Source organism: Podarcis muralis, chromosome W, assembly GCF_964188315.1.
Source record: "Podarcis muralis chromosome W, rPodMur119.hap1.1, whole genome shotgun sequence".
Taxonomy (NCBI): Eukaryota; Metazoa; Chordata; class Lepidosauria; order Squamata; family Lacertidae; genus Podarcis; species Podarcis muralis.
The window spans coordinates 25,126,238-25,145,292 of record NC_135674.1 but is presented as its reverse complement, the minus strand read 5'-3'; the positions used below and the strand labels follow the sequence as shown (position 1 = coordinate 25,145,292).

At 46.8% G+C, this 19,055-nt stretch overlaps 1 pseudogene; it reads left to right on the top strand.

The window, feature by feature from the left end:
• Positions 1–887, top strand: LOC144326249 (E3 ubiquitin-protein ligase RNF4 pseudogene; annotated as a pseudogene).
• The last annotated feature ends 18,168 nt before the right edge of the window (positions 888–19,055 follow it).

Below are 19,055 nucleotides of genomic sequence, written 5' to 3'. Positions count from 1 at the left end.
CCTGTGCCTCTCCCATCCCTGTGCATCATGAGTTCAACAAGTACAGAATGTAATGCAACCCAGCACAGCAACAGCAAGAGGGGCAGTCGCAACACCTCCGCAAGACCTCCTCATACTCTGGACAAGATGATGGTGGGAACTGCTTCTGAACCCTGTATCCCCTCCTCCTCCGCCTCCGCCTCCCTGCCACACAGCCTTAATGATAGAAGTATGGATGTGGAAGTAGTTGACCTCACTTGCGAAACTTCAGAACCTCTAGTTGTTGATCTTACGCAAGACGCTTCTCTTGTGCTTGTTGGAGAGAGTGGGCAGCAGCCCGATAGAGAGTTCAGACCTCAACCATTGTCTGACAGCCTCATATTTAGTGGTGGTGGTGGTGGTGGTGGTGATAGCAGACACACACAGAGTGGTGCTCTTGCCACTAGAAAGCTCCCCAGAGAAGTGGGAAGGAGGGAATTTGCAAGATCCTCAGGCACTTTGAGTTGTGGAATTTGCATAGACAGCTTTGCAGAGATTGTGCAAAGCGGACGGCTTATAGTGTCAACAACATGTGGCCACATCTTCTGTAGTCAGTGCCTCAGCAATTTTCTTAGGCATGCTAACTTTTGCCCAATTTGTAGGAGGCATCTCACTCCAAAGGAGTATCATCCAATTTATATGTGAAGACATGGGTGTTCCTGAACACAGTCTAATGTGGCCTTCATAAACATGAGTGAACTCCAAAGAACACACCAAGTACAGTATATATGACTTCAATATGACAGTTAGCAATTTCACTTTTTCCCAGTTGGCCTCCTTATAGTCCAGTTGTACTGTTTCAGCTTCGTTTTGCTTTAAGGTTTTTGCAGCTCACATTTTTTGAGGTCTGTAGACGTTTGAAGAACAGCTTGGAGGATATGTCTGCTGCTGCCACATTGCTTTGTGCCGGTGGAAGTCTGTTCCACATCTACTTGTTTTCTAGTGGCAAACCCCTCTTTCTGTTGATGTAGCCCTAATAAAGACCAAGGTTTATACAACACTGTGGCTCATTTCTAACACTGCATGCATAAATGGTTTATTACAAAGAACTCCTGATAGTCCGAGTCTTCTCTTGAAGTGAATACAGCCATCATGCTAGATCTGAGCAGCTTTCCCTGTCCAGGCATATGCTTAAGGAGCAATTCATAGTGGAGTCCGTACCAAGGTTGCCACGTGGGGCAGAATCCAATGGAGATGAGCTAAGCCATTTATGTGAAACACTCCTCAAATGGTTGGAAGAGGATAAAGTAATTCTCTGCTTCTCATAAACGCTTTGCTGTGGGGAAGCTGCACCCATAGGGCCATGTTTCAAGCAGCAAGCATGTAAGACTTGAACCTCGCATGATGAAGTCAACTTGAGTTGCGGTGACTCCCTTTCTCAGCCCTGTCACGTAGTCATAGTGGAACTATGAATGGCGTGACCTGTTGAACTTTGGGATGCTGCTGTACTAATAGGTCTAATTGCTTTAAAACATTTTATGTTGATAACTCTTAAATGAAAGACTTTCTCTTAAATGTATAAAAAATGCCTTCCAGTAGCACCTTAAGGTAAAGGTTAAGGTACCCCTGCCCGTACAGGCCAGTCTTGACAGACTCTAGGGTTGTGCGCTCATCTCACTCTAGAGGCCGGGAGCCAGCCTCTTTCTTTTTCCTTTCTCCTCCTGTGATGAGGCTGCATTTTAATGTTTCAATATTTTAATGCTGTATTTTAATCTTGTTTTTAAGTTTAAGTATTCATTCAACTTGTTTTAATTATTGCTTGTTAGCTGCCATAAGCCTGGCCTTGGCTGGGGAGGGCGGGGTATAAATAAAAATTATTATTATTATTATTATTATTATTATTATTATTATTATTATTATTATTATTATTATCTGGGCACAGGTATCCTTGTAATCCTGGTTTCGGCGCCCGAAGTCTTCCACGTGGGCAGCAAGGTGGGAATTGACAACGCAGAAGCTGGTATTGTTGCAGACAAACCTCGCGGCCACACACCCCTTGTTACCCTGCAGGGGCGGAGCAAAGATGGCTGTTAGTGAACAAGCAGGAAAGAGGGGGAAACTGGTTGGCAGAGATTATAAAAACAGATAGACAGACAGAAAGATAGACGTAGGGAATTCCGCTGTCAGGGTCTACTCCCCATCTTCCCCATGATGCCTGTGCCCACTGTCTCCCTCATCACTTCCTTGATGCGGCTGAGCTGGTCCTTCCTGACAAAGATGAGCAACATCATTCCGACTAGACGCACCAGCTGCACCTAGAGGATGCAAGGTACTGGGATGTCTACCAGCTCTGTTCATTGCTTGCTGTCCTGGGCCGGCTGGATGCAGATAGGAGTGGCAGGGGGAACCAACTGGGGGTCCCCCAAGGGAAGAAGGCTCAGAGCCAGGGAACTGGTGGGGGGATGACGACGCTGAGTCGTCCGAGGGAGAAGAGGGAGCAGACTGTGAGCAAGAGGAGGTGTTGGAAACTGAAGAGGCAGGAGGGCAGGAAGATTCTGTGGCAAACAGCAGCCCAGAATCCGAGGCAGAAGTGGAGGCTGGAGGCGGGGGTCAAGAGGCAGAGATCAGGCAGGCTGCTGAAGAAGCCAGGGGGTCTCCCCATCCTGCTGCGATCAGCTCCCCTCCCTGCTGGTCTCCCAGGACACAGAGAAATTAAGAGGAGGGAGCAAAGACAGGCAAGGTGTCAGAGTCTCAGGTTGCTTGGGAAGGACCAGGGGGAGGAGGAGACTTCAGAGAGTGGTGGGAGGGTAGCAACCTTCAGCCTTCACAACTACCTCACTGGGGCAAGACCTGTTGGGAAAGGTTTCTGTGATCACGAGGCCTGCACGGTTTGGGTTTCTTTGAATAAAGAATGTTGGCTTCTTTTGAATAAGACACCACTGACACCAGGTGTTTTTTCTTGCTGACCTCCTCCTCCTCCTCACTCCAGCTCCTGACAGCTGTCTGGCTGCTGAAGAAATGGGTGGGGTTGGACTTACTTTCTTGTACTTGGATTTGGAACGCAAAGCCTTTTCCACAGCTGTCAGCCACTCTTGCTCCTTTGTCGAGTCCAAGTAGAAGAAAGCCTCTGCGCTCAGGTCCAGCTCCTGGAACCTAATGCCAAAGTGCCAAAGAGAAGGATGTGGAACTGCAGGAATAGGACTCCAATCGGAACAGACGTGCTGGTTAAATATGCAAAGACAACAGGAGTGTGCAAGGGCAGGCAAGATCAGGACCAAGAACAAACAAGTAATACCAGCCACTTCTTCCTCAGCTTAGCTATTTGGGGCCCCAAAGGAGCTTTGCTAATGAAAGAAAAAAAGCTTTTTCCTTGTATTTTTTAAGATGTGTCAGCCAGCCTGATATCTAAGCACTATCCCAGTAGCCACAGGCAACCAGAAATTCTTTGAAGGCAAGTGAGTCGGTTGATCTCTCCATTCTTCCTTCACCTGGCAACCTGGTTTCCAGGCTGGCTTTCCGGGAGCAGAAAACCACCTCTCAGATCTGCTGTGCCAAGCTTGTTTGCTAGAAGATTACCCCGTAACACCCTTGTCCTCTTTGCAAACCTCCTAAATGGCTAGCCTTCTGTGTTTCCATGCTGGCCATAGAATAGAATCATAGAGTTGGAAGAGACCACAAGGGCCATCGAGTCCAACCCCCTGCCAAGCAGGAAACACCATCAGAGCACTCCTGACATATGGTTGTCAAGCCTCTGCTTAAAGACCTCCAAAGACGGAGACTCCACCACACTCCTTGGCAGCAAATTCCACTGTCGAACAGCTCTTACTGTCAGGAAGTTCTTCCTAATGTTTAGGCGGAATCTTCTTTCTTGTAGTTTGGATCCATTGCTCCGTGTCCGCTTCTCTGGAGCAGCAGAAAACAACCTTTCTCCCTCCTCTATGTGACATCCTTTTATATATTTGAACATGGCTATCATATCACCCCTTAACCTCCTCTTCTCCAGGCTAAACATGCCCAGCTCCCTTAGCCGTTCCTCATAAGGCATCGTTTCCAGGCCTTTGACCATTTTGGTTGCCCTCCTCTGGACACGTTCCAGTTTGTCAGTGTCCTTCTTGAACTGTGGTGCCCAGAACTGGACACAGTACTCCAGGTGAGGTCTGACCAGAGCAGAATACAGTGGCACTATTACTTCCCTTGATCTAGATGCTATACTCCTATTGATGCAGCCCAGAATTGCATTGGCTTTTTTAGCTGCCGCGTCACACTGTTGGCTCATGTCAAGTTTGTGGTCAACCAAGACTCCTAGATCCTTTTCACATGTACTGCTCTCAAGCCAGGTGTCCCCCATCTTGTATTTGTGCCTTTCATTTTTTTTGCCCAAGTGCAATACTTTACATTTCTCCCTGTTAAAGTTCATCTTGTTTGTTTTGGCCCAGTTCTCTAATCTGTCAAGGTCGTTTTGAAGTATGATCCTGTCCTCTGGGGTGTTAGCCACCCCTCCCAGTTTGGTGTCATCTGCAAATTTGATCAGGATGCCCTTGAGTCCATCATCCAAGTCGTTGATAAAGATGTTGAATAAGACCGGGCCCAAGACAGAACCCTGTGGCACCCCACTAGTCACTCTTCTCCAGGATGAAGAGGAACCATTGATGAGCACCCTTTGGGTTCGGTCAGTCAGCCAGTTACAAATCCACTGAGTGGTAGCATAGTCAAGACCGCATTTTACCAGCTTCTTTACAAGAATATCATGGGGCACCTTGTCAAATGCCTTGCTGAAATCAAGGTAGGCTACATCCACTGCGTTCCCTTCATCTACCAGGGTTGTAATTCTGTCAAAAAACGAGATCAGGTTAGTCTGACATGACTTATTTTTCAGAAATCCATGCTGACTATTGGTGATCACAGCATTCCTTTCTAGGTGCTCACAGACTGTTTGCTTAATGATCTGCTCCAGAATCTTCCCTGGTATTGATGTCAGACTGACTGGGCGGTAATTATTTGGGTCCTCTCTTTTCCCCTTTTTGAAAATAGGTACAACATTTGCCCTCCTCCAGTCTGCCGGGACTTCACCTGTTCTCCAGGAATTCTCAAAGATGACTGCCAGTGGTTCTGAGATCACATCTGCCAGTTCTTTTAATACTCTTGGATGCAGTTCATCTGGCCCTGGAGACTTGAATACATCTAGACTAGCCAAGTATTCTTGTACTGGCCATGAAGGAATGGGCATTCCCCACTCTGAAAACAGCACAGAAATACAGCCTGTCTAGTAAAGGGGTAAAAAGAGCAAGCTAAACAGCCTCTGTAAAACAGTAGCATCTGAAGCTGCTAACCACATACTGATAAACATATCATAAAAGCAGACATGAAAAACAAATGGCCACTGGGTACTACTAACAGTGGGACACAGGTGGCGCTGTGGGTTAAAACAAAGAGCCTAGGGCTTGACGATCAGAAGGTCGGCGGTTCGAATCCCTGCGACGGGCTGAGCTCCCGTTGCTCGGTCCCTGCTCCTGCCAACCTAGCAGTTCAAAAGCACGTCAAAGTGCAATTAGATAAATAGGTACCGCTCCGGCGGGAAGGTAATCAGCATTTCCGTGCGCTGCTCTGGTTCGCCAGAAGCGGCTTAGTCATGCTGGCCACATGACCCGGAAGCTGTGTGACGGCTCCCTCGGCCAGTAAAGCGAGATGAGTGCCGCAACCCCAGAGTCGGCCACGACTGGACCTAATGGTCAGGGGTCCCTTTACCTTGACCTTACTACTAACAGTACGAGGAAATAACCAAAGCAAAAACTTTGTTTGAAGTAGTAAGCTTAGCATTATAAGGATGACCCACACCAAGTGTTGGGGGGGGTCACACCTCCCTATCCTCCAGCACAGCTTTTAGCTTCCGTTTTGGATTAACTGCATCTTGTCACAATGTCTGAAGCTGCACAAACCGCTTCATTTGAACCATGGCTCATTGAAACAAGCCAACTTCCAATCATGGGTTTACAAAGCTGGTAAGATTAACCACCTTAGGATCTGGACACACCAAACTGTGGTTTATTTAAAATCCAAGTGGAAGCTTCCCAATAGGCTTGGGGTGGGGGAGAGGTGTGCAAACCTGGAGGAGAGGCTGCCGTCCTGCTCATAATATGAAGCCACGGTTCAGTATGTGGCACCAAGGAAAATTGCCCACCACAACTAATACTTTCCATTACCCACCCATGTGGCCTGAGTGAACAGGACAGACTTTGCCTGGCACCCAACAATAAAGCTGTCATGTAGATGTCGCTTTCTCCAACCCCAACAGGTTCCACTGGTGTTTGCACTTTTGCATGATCTGACCTGAAATTCTGGGTGTTGACATATTCCTTCTCTCTCTTGGCGAGGAGGACGTGCTGGATGAGTCCCTCTCTCTGTCCAGACTGCGTATGTGTGGAAGGCACAAAGAGCTTGCGCATAGTGTGGGTCATTGGGGTTGCTTCTTGCTCATGCTCTCCTTGTCACGGATACGCCTCAGGGAGATGAGAACAGAACTCAAGTAGTCCTTAAAAGCAAGGAGGCGGGAGGGCACAGTACACCTCTAAGGCAACTTACAGCCTGCTTGGTGGCAGCGGTGGGGGTGGAGGCTCCCGGCGGGCACTCATTTGCTGATTCTGCAGGTTTCTTTCCTTCTCCATGAAGTTATCCTCGAATCCCAGAATTCCCGAGAGAGGAAAAGACTTCTGAGGTTAGAGAGGCTTCAGAACCGTTTGGGGAAGTTTCGGGAAAGGAACTTAGAAAATACTTAACTGCAGGAAAATGTTCCTGCCTCCCCACAGCAGCACATTTGCCCGACAATTGCCTCTCAGCTTATGCATGTTTAGGAAGGATTGTGGAGGCAACAGCTCCTCCCCTCAAGGCCTTTTCCTCTAAAGGAGGTAGACTGGTCTTCTCCAATCCTCTGGCCACTGCTGAGTTTTCTGCTGAGCAGAAAAGCAAACTCTTTGGCCTCCAAGATCTCTCCCAACTCTCAGCAGCCCTCACTGTGAGCCATACTAGAGGAATTTTGTCCTGCTTTTGCTGAGCTACAACACAGGAGCACACCCCCATGGGGCCATGATGTGGCAACCCTGGCGAAGCATTGCAGAGCAACTGAGAAAACAGAATGATGTTTGCGTGGACAGTCCATTAGAAAGCTGCACTATTATTGCATCAATAGCACATTGCAGAATACGGCCCCCCTCCAGGCAAAAACATCCGTCTGGAGGCACAGTAGCTTTCATTTCGGAGGTTGTGGTTTTACATCTTTTATTTATTTATTTATTTATTTATTTATTTATTTATTTATTCAACATTATTTATTTATTTCATAAAATTTATACACTACCAGATGGTAAGAAACATCAAAGCCTTTTACAGAAAGATAAAACCATAAAATCAGGAAAAACCTACAGTGCATTAAACGCTGAAGAAGTGAATACCAGAATAGATCAGAACTCACTCCCAATGTAAGGGGAAGAGACATGGCTAAGATGGCAGGACAGCTTACTCTATGGTGTTAACCCCTTCATGCACTAATTAGACTGAAGCATGTTGGTTATATGAGACTGGTTATCCCGCACAACATGCTCTCACGCAACCCATGCCCTCCAACTGAAAACCCATTTCCTGGACAATATCAACATTGTGTTTTGTGCCTGTGAACTGCACAGTGAATATTTTTATTAGGGGGAAAAACAGCCTCGTGTTCCAGCTTCTCAAAGTTGTTTTATTCAGTGCGCTGCTACAGCTTGTCACACCCAAATCCTCCAAAGGAATCTGCCAAAGTGCTTTTCCAGGCAAAAGGGGGCAGAGGGAGAGAAACCAAGAACCTCAAATTCACTAGACCAGGGATGGGGAATTGTGTGGCCCTCTAGATGTTGTTGGATTCCATCACCCCTGACCGTCGGCCATGCTGGCTGAGGCAGAAGGCCATTGGATCTGGCAATATCTGGGAGCCCACAAGATTCCCAGCCTCCGCCCTACACAAACAACCAGGCACTCAGCTGTGAGGCACGCCTCTTACCGGAGGGAGGGTCACTCCAGAGGCAGCTGTGGCATGAGGGTGCTGGATCATGCCTTTGTGGGCACATCTGAGGATTAAAGTGGAGTCCCTAGGAAGCATACTTGGAGATCTTCCTTACCACGTGGCTCTCTGGCAAAAACACAACAGTACTAACGGCCATATGGAACCACACCTCAAAGCTGGATCAGACTTCCCAGATCCTGTAGCCTACATCAGGAGGAAGACTGGGGCAGAGGGGCCTAGAGTGGGAGTCAGAGCTGCTCTTAGGGCTGCATGTCTGAAGCATGGGCAGAAATCTTTGGGTGTGAGGTTGCATGGGGCTGTCTCTTTGTGTTTTGGCGATGCCAAGCCGCCAGCCAGCCAGAGGCAGGCAACCAACTGGCTTCAGGGGCAAGCTCCTTTGCAAAGCCAGTCTGACGTCACCAAATCCAATGACAGAGTGACCATTTGGCCCGTGTTCTGCTGTGAAATGGCGTGTGTTCCTCAACCCAGAGAACCTCTTTTTCAACGTCAAGCTGGTCTAAGGAAGAAAAGCATAAGAGTTAGTCTTGAATCCCCACACACATGTGCTGGGAGATGCCTGCACACTGCACACGTAAAGCACATCTCCTCCCACCCACACCCAAAAAGTCCTGGGAACAATGGTTTGTTAAGGGTGCTGGGAATCGTAGCACTGTGAAAGGAAAACTAAGGTTCTTAGGATTCTTTGGAGGTGGTGGAATGTTGAATACACAGCGGCCACATGGACGGACGGACACAGACACACACACACACACACACACACACACACACACACACACACACACACTGGCAGGGGCAACTTATCATTTTATTGATTTTCCATAACAATTAAAAAAGGGGCCAATCTTGCAAAGGAGTGTTGCCATTTAAACTGCTGGTGTGACGTAGGAACCCGAAGAAAGAGAAGGAACCAACTACCCAGAGTCTGCTTCCGATTGCCCTTGTTCTCCACCTCCCTCTATGCTAATCAGCCGCAAACAAGAGTTCAGATTTGAAAGCCTTGTTATCACCTCATTCCCTTCAATTAGCCAGCTGCTCTGGCAGATGACATCAGTTCCTTCCCGCTCCCAATATTCCTGCTCCTAACTTTGCCGTCCAGAAGGGCCAACGTGGCGCCCGGCACACTTTCTCTGCGCATACAGCACCCTGCCGATCACAGCAATGTCCTCTGCCTCTCTGGACGGTTGTAGCAGAGCGATACGCAACGGTGAAAATAACTGCTGCAGTGTGGGGATCATAAATCAGGCTGGCACGTAGACTTCTCTTATCTCTTAACGCCTTTATTAGGGTAGCATAACATCGTAAATTCAGTCTTTAATTACCTGGAGAAACTTCTCCCATCTTTCTCCTCCGGCAGTCGGAAAGGAAGAACAACACAGAAACCACTCCCGTCTGTGTAACGTAACCACGCCTCAAGACGTGATACGTCATACCAGAACGTCAGCCAGAAATGTTAACCCTGTACGTTCTGGAACCATTAACACCCCCTCTCGTATCACATCTTGAGGGGACCTGTGAACACCTGTTTACAGACCTCTTTGAGTTCAACTCACCTCCCTTTGCCTTTTGCCTTCTTCTGGCATCTTTCCCAGGCACCTGTTGAACCCCTTCAACACTCCCAGAATCACACTGTGCGAAACCAACCCACGCACTGGTGACCTGAAACCTCTCAGGTGGAACACCCTTTGTTGCCCGAGAAGAACGCCTGGGCACAAACTGGGGTGCTTCATCTGAACTCCCTTCCGACCCATTGGGGCCAGCAAGTGTGTCTTCTCCGTCAGACTCCTCCCCCTCTGACTTGACGACCCGTCTGTGAGCTTTCTCCATTATGCTAACAGGAGATGAAGGCTCACTCTTGGACACTCCTTTCACAACCCGTGGAGATGCCCAAACCTGTTCTGGACCTTGATCCTGGACCTGGTCCTCACCAGAGACTTCAGCCTCTGCCTCCCCTTCCTCCTCAGAATCAGACAGACATTCTGAGAGAAAATCAGGACCATCACTGAGTCTTGACCACCCATCCTGTTCACAGAACTCAGCACGCTTACTGACCAGAAGCTTTGTCTGATCACCCCCTGGGTATGCAAACTTCCACCCATTGGTCGCAGGGTCGTACCCACAGAAGATCATTTCCTGGACCTTTGGACCACCTGCCTTCCGTAGTGCTTTTGGTATCGGCACAAAAGCCTTTGACCCAAACACGCGGAAGAAATGCAGCTGTGGTTTTTTCTGGTGCAACAGAAAAAACGGTGTGTCTCCTATAACGTGGTTATAGGACCTGTTAAACGTAAAGTTGGCAGCTTTCCAAGCTTCACTCCAAAAGCTCTGAGGCAACCCAGAGTCACACAGTAGAACCCTGACAGCTTCAGCCAGTGTTTCACTCCTGTGCTCTGCCACGCCTCTCTCTTGAGGAGACTTTGCACCCGTCACCTCGTGACGTATTCCCTTTTCCTTGAAAAACTCTTTCAGAGCAGACCCAGTAAACTGTGACCCACGGTCGCTCCTGAACCCTTGCACCTTGATGGAGAACCTTAGTTCCACCTCCGCAACCCAATCCTTGATCAGCTGCGCTGCTTCGCGTTGAGTCTTCAGAGAAAAAGACCAACCGTTCTGACTATAACCATCTGTCAGCGTCAGCACATGCCTGGCCCCACCCAGACTCGGACACTCCATGGGTCCTGACAGATCTATGTGTACAAGCTCAAAAAGTTGTGTGGTTACCCTTTGTACCCTGGGATAACCGTGTACCTTTGCCCCTTTGCATGCCCTGCACTCTAGGGACCTCCCACATTCTCGGAGTTTGCACCCTTTAGTGCAGCTGGGCAACTTCTGCACATCTTCCAAACTGCTGGGCAACATTCTCCTGTGCCACAGATGAACACATGAATCATGACTGGGAACACTAGCACACTGCGCCTGTGCTCTTTTGGTATTCCCCCCACCCTCCAGAGGTGTCTCCAGAACAAAGAGATTGTTCTTGCACTCCACGTTGACAAGCAGCTTCCCCCCTCTGGAAATGGAACAGGTGTTATTTTCAAAACAAACTTTGTACCCTTCCTTTACAAGAGCTGGTACAGATAACAGACAACAATGCATTCCCGGCACAACGTAGATCTGCAGCTGCGCCTGCAAAAAAGGAATATAGACGTCAACAATGTCAGAAACTTTCTTTTGGGAACCGTTTGCAAACTGCACAATTTTCTCAGCCGAAATAGCCCTGCAGTCCCGCATCCCGACAGCAGGTGGCTCTCCAATCAGGTGATGGCTGGCAGCTGAATCAATCACCCAGCGCGTCCCCGTGTCCTTGGTGGAGGTGTCTTTTATGTTTGCCATAGAAGCAATGAGATGATAAGAACAGCCTCCGCTCTCAGAGTCACGTCCTTCCCTTGCGTTCCCACGCTGACTTCCTCTCCTGGACTGGTTCCCATGGGAAACGACCTTGGACACATCCTGCCCAGCTGCTTTCGCTCTCTGTGGGCAGCAGCGACGTATATGGTCAGCTGACTTGCAAATGTAGCAATGACGAGTGGAAATATACTGGGGTGAGCTCTCAGCTAGCATAGCTTCCGGACTAGCTCCGCCCCCTCTCAAACGGCACTCCTTCTTGTCACACACAGTGGAAACTTTTCCAAACTGACTTTTGGGCTTCTCTGCCCCCCCGATGCTTCCAACAGCACTTCGTGAGGCTGCAAAACTTTCAGAGCTTTTCACAGAGCTCTCAGCTTTCATCTGCCCCTGGCCTCCTGCTGAGTTTTCACACACACTTCTCAGCACCTCCCAGGCATCACAGGCAGACCCAACACCTTCCAATAGTGGCAACAGCGTATGGTGCACACTTGACTTCAACATGCAGAGCTCAGCTTTCTCCCTCTGCTCACTGTCCACCAGTTCTGCAGTTCCAGCAGTTGGTGTGGCTGGGGACGGCTCTTTCTGGCTTACTTCCCACAGCCCTTTTGCCCAATACCAGGCTCTCAATCTCCTGGCCCAGGTATTCCACGACTGGGTGGTGAGTTCCTCAAGCTTTTCAAACGGAGCTTGAAACTCCTCCTGGCCATCTGCCATCTTCCCCCGGGGGCCCCAGCTACTCACGTAGATAACCGTAGCTCTCCAGCTCCCGATTCCCGGCAGATCAACGTCTCCTCCCAGCGAGCTCTTTGCAGCTTCAAAGCAAAAGCTCTAGCTGGCTCCAGCGACGTCAGCTTGCCTTCAAACCTTAGGCACAGATCCAAGCTCTCTGCAGCTTCTCCCCAGCTTTTACTCAGCTGGCCGCCACACACACCGGCAACTCCCCTGCAACAGCTTCAAAGCTTTGGCAAAAGCCCCATAACCTTTGCCGTCCAGAAGGGCCAACGTGGCGCCCGGCACACTTTCTCTGCGCATACAGCACCCTGCCGATCACAGCAATGTCCTCTGCCTCTCTGGACGGTTGTAGCAGAGCGATACGCAACGGTGAAAATAACTGCTGCAGTGTGGGGATCATAAATCAGGCTGGCACGTAGACTTCTCTTATCTCTTAACGCCTTTATTAGGGTAGCATAACATCATAAATTCAGTCTTTAATTACCCGGAGAAACTTCTCCCATCTTTCTCCTCCGGCAGTCGGAAAGGAAGAACAACACAGAAACCACTCCCGTCTGTGTAACGTAACCACGCCTCAAGACGTGATACGTCATACCAGAACGTCAGCCAGAAATGTTAACCCTGTACGTTCTGGAACCATTAACACTAACCTGGTTAGCCATAGCCCGGAAGCTGAATCTCAGGGGAACGCCTTTGGGCTGGGAAGGGCTCATCTTTTCTGGGCCTCTTCTCCCCCTCAGGAAGGGGTGCTTGGCTCCTGGCCTGTGAAATGCGCTCAAAATGTAAAGATGCCTTCTTTTCACGTAGCCAAGGGAGAAGGGTGGAATTTGTTATATCCCCAAACCTTCCCACGTCAGAGATGCAGGAGTTGCATCACCTCCAACTTCCTCAGGGATGAAGCAGCTACGAAAAACGAAACATCCCACCTGGGCACGGTTTCTGAGAGAGCAACAGCAGAAGACCCAGACTCTGGCAAGATGAGCATTTGCCCAGTGGATTCTGGCCGCTCCATGAGGGCAGACAGGGGATGGCTGTGGTGGCCGCCAGCCCCTTCCCACTCCATCTCAGATACAGAAGGCATTGGCTCTGCCACTCCTTGGCCTCCTTGCCTTCCACCCTCCCGGTCCCAATGAGCATCATCCACCCCTGGTCCAGGGGCGCAGAGCAGTAGTTAGGTGATCTTGCGCCCCAGCAGAACCGTCCAGATTGCGCCCCCAGCCACGGGCAAGTTAGCTCTTCTTTCTTCCGCTCCTCCACCCCCCCCCCCCACCTATTCAATTCACTCTGGAACTACAAGTATCGAAAAGTACAATGTTAGAGGTTTCCCCCCACCCCATAGCAATATAATTGGATTCAGCTAGCTGGTCAGTCTACTTTCGGTTTCACTCCTGGCTCCTTGTTAAATTAATACTGCATCAGAAACCTCCCAAGCAGATATCCAAAGTTCTTTGGCATTTCTCCAGTTGTTAATGAGATGTCTCTTCTAGTCCAGGGGAGTCTTTTGATCTTCTTCCAGGAAACCAAGAGTCGAAAGCCTTGATTTTCCTTTTTTTCTTTTTCCAGTCATTTCCACAGAGTTAGTCATTATTAGAGTTATTAAAACCTTATTATATTAACAAATGTAATTTTTTTTAGTCTCCCTTGCTTTCCTGGTGACCTTCAGCTTAAAGACAAACTGCTCTGGAGTGAGAAAAACCCATCACACTCAAAAAGCCCAGCTGGAGGGACCTGGAAGTGTGCGGGGAAGAGCAATTTTGTAGCGGGTTTGTTGCACAGGAGCACCAAGTTCACTAACTGGCTGATTCAGATTGAATCCCATTCAAAAAGAGTGCAATGGTGTGTGTTTCAGCCAGCCATCCGGCTGCTGCAACTATTCCCTGGGTGCCACCACACTGTCCTGTCTGTGTGTTTGGAAGGGAATGGGAGCTATGCTCCCCCCGGAGACACTCCACTCCTTCCTTAGCTGTATTGCTCAACAGTTGAGGCAACCTTCACAGTTCTGGGATGCTGAGGAAGCGAACCAATAGTCACGTTCATCTGTACTGGCTCAGTATGACCTATTCTGACAGAGGCTGCCTTTCATATTCACACCCAACGCCCAAGAGCCTTTCTGCTCCAGAGATCTGGGGCTGAACCCGGGATCTGCACGCCAAGGCTGGAGTAAGAAAGAGCCCTTGCCAGCTGGCCACGTTGGGTGCCTGCCTGGAGAGTGGAAGCCGGGGGTTGGAGGGACATCGTGCTGCTCCTGGCAACCCCCACCCAACCCGACGTCCTCCTCCGCCTGAATCCCGCTTCCCCTGGGACGCACTTCCCATCCTGGAGCGGCTGGGGTGGGAGCGCTCCCCACCCCCCTTTCCAGACCCCATTCTCCTCGTTCTTCTTCTTCATGCCTCGGGTGTTTTCCTGAGTGTATCTGCAGAACTACCCTCTGTGAGGGAGGCTAAGCTGGCCCAAGGACTGGCCCAAGGTAGCTCAGCCAAGTTGCCAAGGCCAGCATTTAAGACCGCACATCCTTTCCCCTCAGATGAGAAAGCCGGGATGAGTCATGCTAGCAGCCTCTGGCCTTGATGGGCTTTGAGGCAGCCCAGCCCCCTTCTCTGCAAGCAGGCTGCCTCCTGGGAGGAGCAGCACTTTTCTGACGGGACAGAAGCGCACAACTTCCCCCTCCCACTTGCCGCCCGCCCCAGTCTTTCTCCGGCGGCTCAGTTTAGTGCGCCAAGCGGCTCATCCCAGGTGGGAATTTGGGTGGCGCTGCTTGCAGAAGGAGAAGCGGCTGGAACTAGCGGAAACTCCCATTGTTCTTCTCAGGTAGGACTTCCGGGATCCAGAGGAACGTTTTACCAAAAAGTATGGCTCGACTACTGATTTCCCATTTAAAGGATGGCAAAAAGACCTAAGTTTGGCGGACAGGTGAAAAAAAACACGAATTACATTTAAAGAAGGCCCAAAAAACTTTGAGAGACTATTTTGAGATAAATTTGAACACTACCATTGAAAAAAGAGTAATCTGGGACGCAAGTAAAGCAGTTATGAGGGGGTTTCTGATTCAACAGAATTCAATAAAAAAGAGAGCTCAAAATGAGAAGAAAGAATTTTTTTTGGAAAAAATAAAAGAGGGTGAGAAGAAATTGAGAGTGAAACCAAATTCACAAGAGATTCTGAGAGATATAAAGTTATATCAAGTGCAATATATGAAGATGATGAATCAGGAAATTGAATGGAAAATTAAACAAATGAGACAAAGGACTTTTGAATCGGCTAATAAATGTGGGAAATTGTTAGCTTGGCAAATGAAAAAAAGACAAAAGCTTAACACTATTACTAATCTGGAAGTGGAAGGAAAGAACATTCAGAATCCAGTAGAAATTAGAAAATGTTTCCAGAGGTACTTCAAACAGTTATATACACAAGGGCCACAGAAAGAGTTTGATATAGACCAATTCTTAAAAACAAATGGATTACAAAAAAATCTCTCAAGAAAACAAGACAATGCTGAACTACAAAATTACAGAACAGGAGGTAGAAGGTGCCATCCAGAATATGCAGTTGGGCAAATCTCCAGGGCCGGATGGTTTAACCTCAAAATACTACAGAACTTTGAAGGACTGGATAATTAAACCACTAAAGGAGGTTTGTAATGAAATTTTGGAGGGGAAAAAAGCGCCAGCGTTGTGGAAAGAAGCATATATTACACTTATACCGAAAACTGAGTCTGAAAAGACACAACTTAAGAACTACCGCCCCATATCCCTGCTTAATGTGGATTACAAAATATTTGCTGACATTTTGGCCAAAAGATTAAAAAAAGTATTGGTGGAAGAGATTCACAAGGACCAGGCCGGCTTTCTCCCAGGCAGACACTTGTCTGATAATACGAGGAATATAATTATCATTTTGGAGAAGTTGCAAGTGGACATTAATACTAAAGCAGTTTTAATTTTTGTGGATGCGGAGAAAGCCTTTGATAATATTTCTTGGAGTTTCATGAAGAAAAATCTTCAGGGGATGGGGGTTGGTCAAGGGTTTGAAAATGGTATAAGTGCAATTTACTCAGATAGATAAAGATAGATAAAGATAGATAAAGATAGATAGATAAAGATAAAAAAGTAGAAATCTGCCCAAAGACTTGCTCCGACCATAACGCCGTAAAGATGGAGATGCAATTAACAACAGCTGGATCCTTCAGATGGAGAATGAATGACACCCTCTTTAGAGATGAAGAGATTTATAAAAAGGCCCAAAAAACACTGAAAGATTACTTTGAGATAAATTTGAGAACAGAGGTGGAGAAAAGAATAATTTGGGACGCAAGCAAAGCCGTGATGCGAGGTTTCCTAATACAACAGAACTCTATAAAGAAGAAAAAACAAAATGAGAAGAAAGAAAAGATTTTGGAAAAAATGAAAGAAGGAGAAAAGAAATTGAGGTCTAAACCAAAGTCTCATGAGATTTTGAGAGAAATTAAGTATTATCAGATGCAGTATATGGAACTGATGAACCAAGAGATAGAATGGAAAATTAAGCAAATGAGACAAAGGACATTTGAATCAGCAGACAAATGTGGGAAACTTCTATCATGGCAACTGAAAAAGAGGCAAAAACTGAATACAGTGACAAGCCTAGAAATGGATGGAAACAATATTCATAAACCAAATGAGATAAGAAATTGCTTTCAAAGTTTCTTCAGGAAATTATATGCACAAGGGCCGGTTAATGAACAAGAAATAGAAGAATTCCTTAAGAAATATGGATTACCAAAAATCTCAGAGCAAAATAAAATGACTTTGAATGAGAAAATAACAGGACAAGAAATAGAGGGTGCCATTCAGAATATGCAATTGGGAAAATCTCCAGGACCAGATGGTTTGACTGCTAGATATTATAAAGCGCTGAAGGAATGGTTGGTACAACCATTGAAGGAAGTTTGTAATGAAATTTTGGAGGGGGAAAAGGCACCTGAATCGTGGAAAGAAGCTTTTATTTCACTTATACCAAAAACTGAGACTGAAAAGAACCAGGTTAAAAACTACCGCCCTATATCACTACTTAATGTGGATTATAAAATTTTTGCAGACATTTTGGCAAAAAGACTGAAGAGCGTGTTGGTAGGAGAGATTCATAAGGACCAAGCTGGCTTTCTTCCAGGGAGACATATGTCAGACAATGTGAGAAATATAATAGATATCCTGGAATTGTTAGAAGTCAACATTAATAGGAAGGCAGTTTTAATTTTTGTGGACGCGGAGAAAGCCTTCGATAATATCTGTTGGAGCTTTATGAAGAAGAATCTCCAAGGGATGGGGGTAGGCCAAGGTTTTGAAAATGGTATAGGTGCAATATATTCTGAACAAAAAGCAAAGTTAATTGTAAATAATGTGGTTACGGAAGAAATATCTATAGAAAAAGAAACACGACAGGGATGCCCAATATCCCCTTTACTCTTTATATCAGTCTTGGAGGTTTTGCTAAATATGATTAGAGGGGACCAGCTGGTCGAGGGAGTTCAGGTCGGAGCCAAACATTACAAAGTGAGGGCATTCGCAGATGATTTGGTACTGACATTGCAACAGCCAGATACTAGTACTAAAAGAGTTTTAGAACTAATTGAGATATTTGGTCAGGTAGCAGGATTTAAATTGAACAAACAGAAAACTAAAGTTTTGGGGGGAAATCTAACAAATGTTGAAAAAGAGAGGTTTCAGAGTGAAACAGGTTTAGTGATAGCAAAGAAAGTGAAGTACCTGGGGGTAAACTTAACATCTAAGAATGTAAACTTATTTAAAGACAATTATGACAAATGCTGGACAGAAGTAAAGAAAGATTTAGAAATATGGTCAAGATTGAGACTTTCCTTGTTAGGCCGAATTGCTGTCATCAAGATGAATGTATTGCCTAGAATGCTGTTTTTGTTTCAGACGTTACAGATTGTGGACAAGACAGACTGTTTCAAGAAGTGGCAGAAAGACATATCTAAATTTGTCTGGCAGGGCAAAAAGCCCAGAATAAAATTTAAGATTTTAACTGATGCAAAAGACAGAGGGGGGTTTGCCCTGCCGGACTTAAGACTCTACTATGAATCGGCAGCTTTCTGCTGGTTGAAAGACTGGCTGCTTCTTGAGAACACAGACATCTTGGATTTGGAAGGGTTTGATAACAGATTTGGTTGGCATGCATATATATGGTATGACAAGGTAAAATTGCACAAAGGCTTCAAAAACCATATTGTTAGGAAAGCATTATATAATGTTTGGATGCGGTATAAAGATTTATTGGAAAGTAAAACTCCCAGGTGGTTGTCACCAATGGAAGCCAAGGAGGTGAAAAAACTTAATATGGGGTCTAAATGGCCAAAATATTGTGAAATTTTAGAACAAGATGGTGAAAAAGTTAAACTACAGAGCTACGAGAAATTAAAGCCCAAAGTGCGAGACTGGCTTCATTACCTTCAGATAAACGAGGTATTTAAACAGGACAGGAAAATAGGCTTCCAGATGGAGAGGACAAAACTAGAAACAGAATTGTTAGAACCCAATACTAAGAATCTGTCAAGAATGTATAACTTGCTGGTGAGGTGGAATACTCAGGATGAAACGGTGAAATCAGCTATGATTAAATGGGCACAAGATATTGGTCATGACATTATGTTTGCTGACTGGGAACAGTTATGGACCACCGGTGTTAAATTTACGGCATGTAATGCCTTAAGAGAAAATATTATGAAAATGATTTACAGGTGGTACATGACCCCAGTCAAGCTAGCAAAAATTTATCACTTGCCAAATAATAAATGTTGGAAATGTAATGAGACTGAAGGTACCTTCTACCACCTTTGGTGGACCTGCCCGAAGATAAAAGCCTTTTGGGAAATGATCTATAATGAAATTAAGAAAGTTCTTAAAAGGACTTTTCCTAAGAAACCAGAGGCTTTTCTCTTGGGTATGGTGGGCCAATTGGTGTCAAGAAAGGA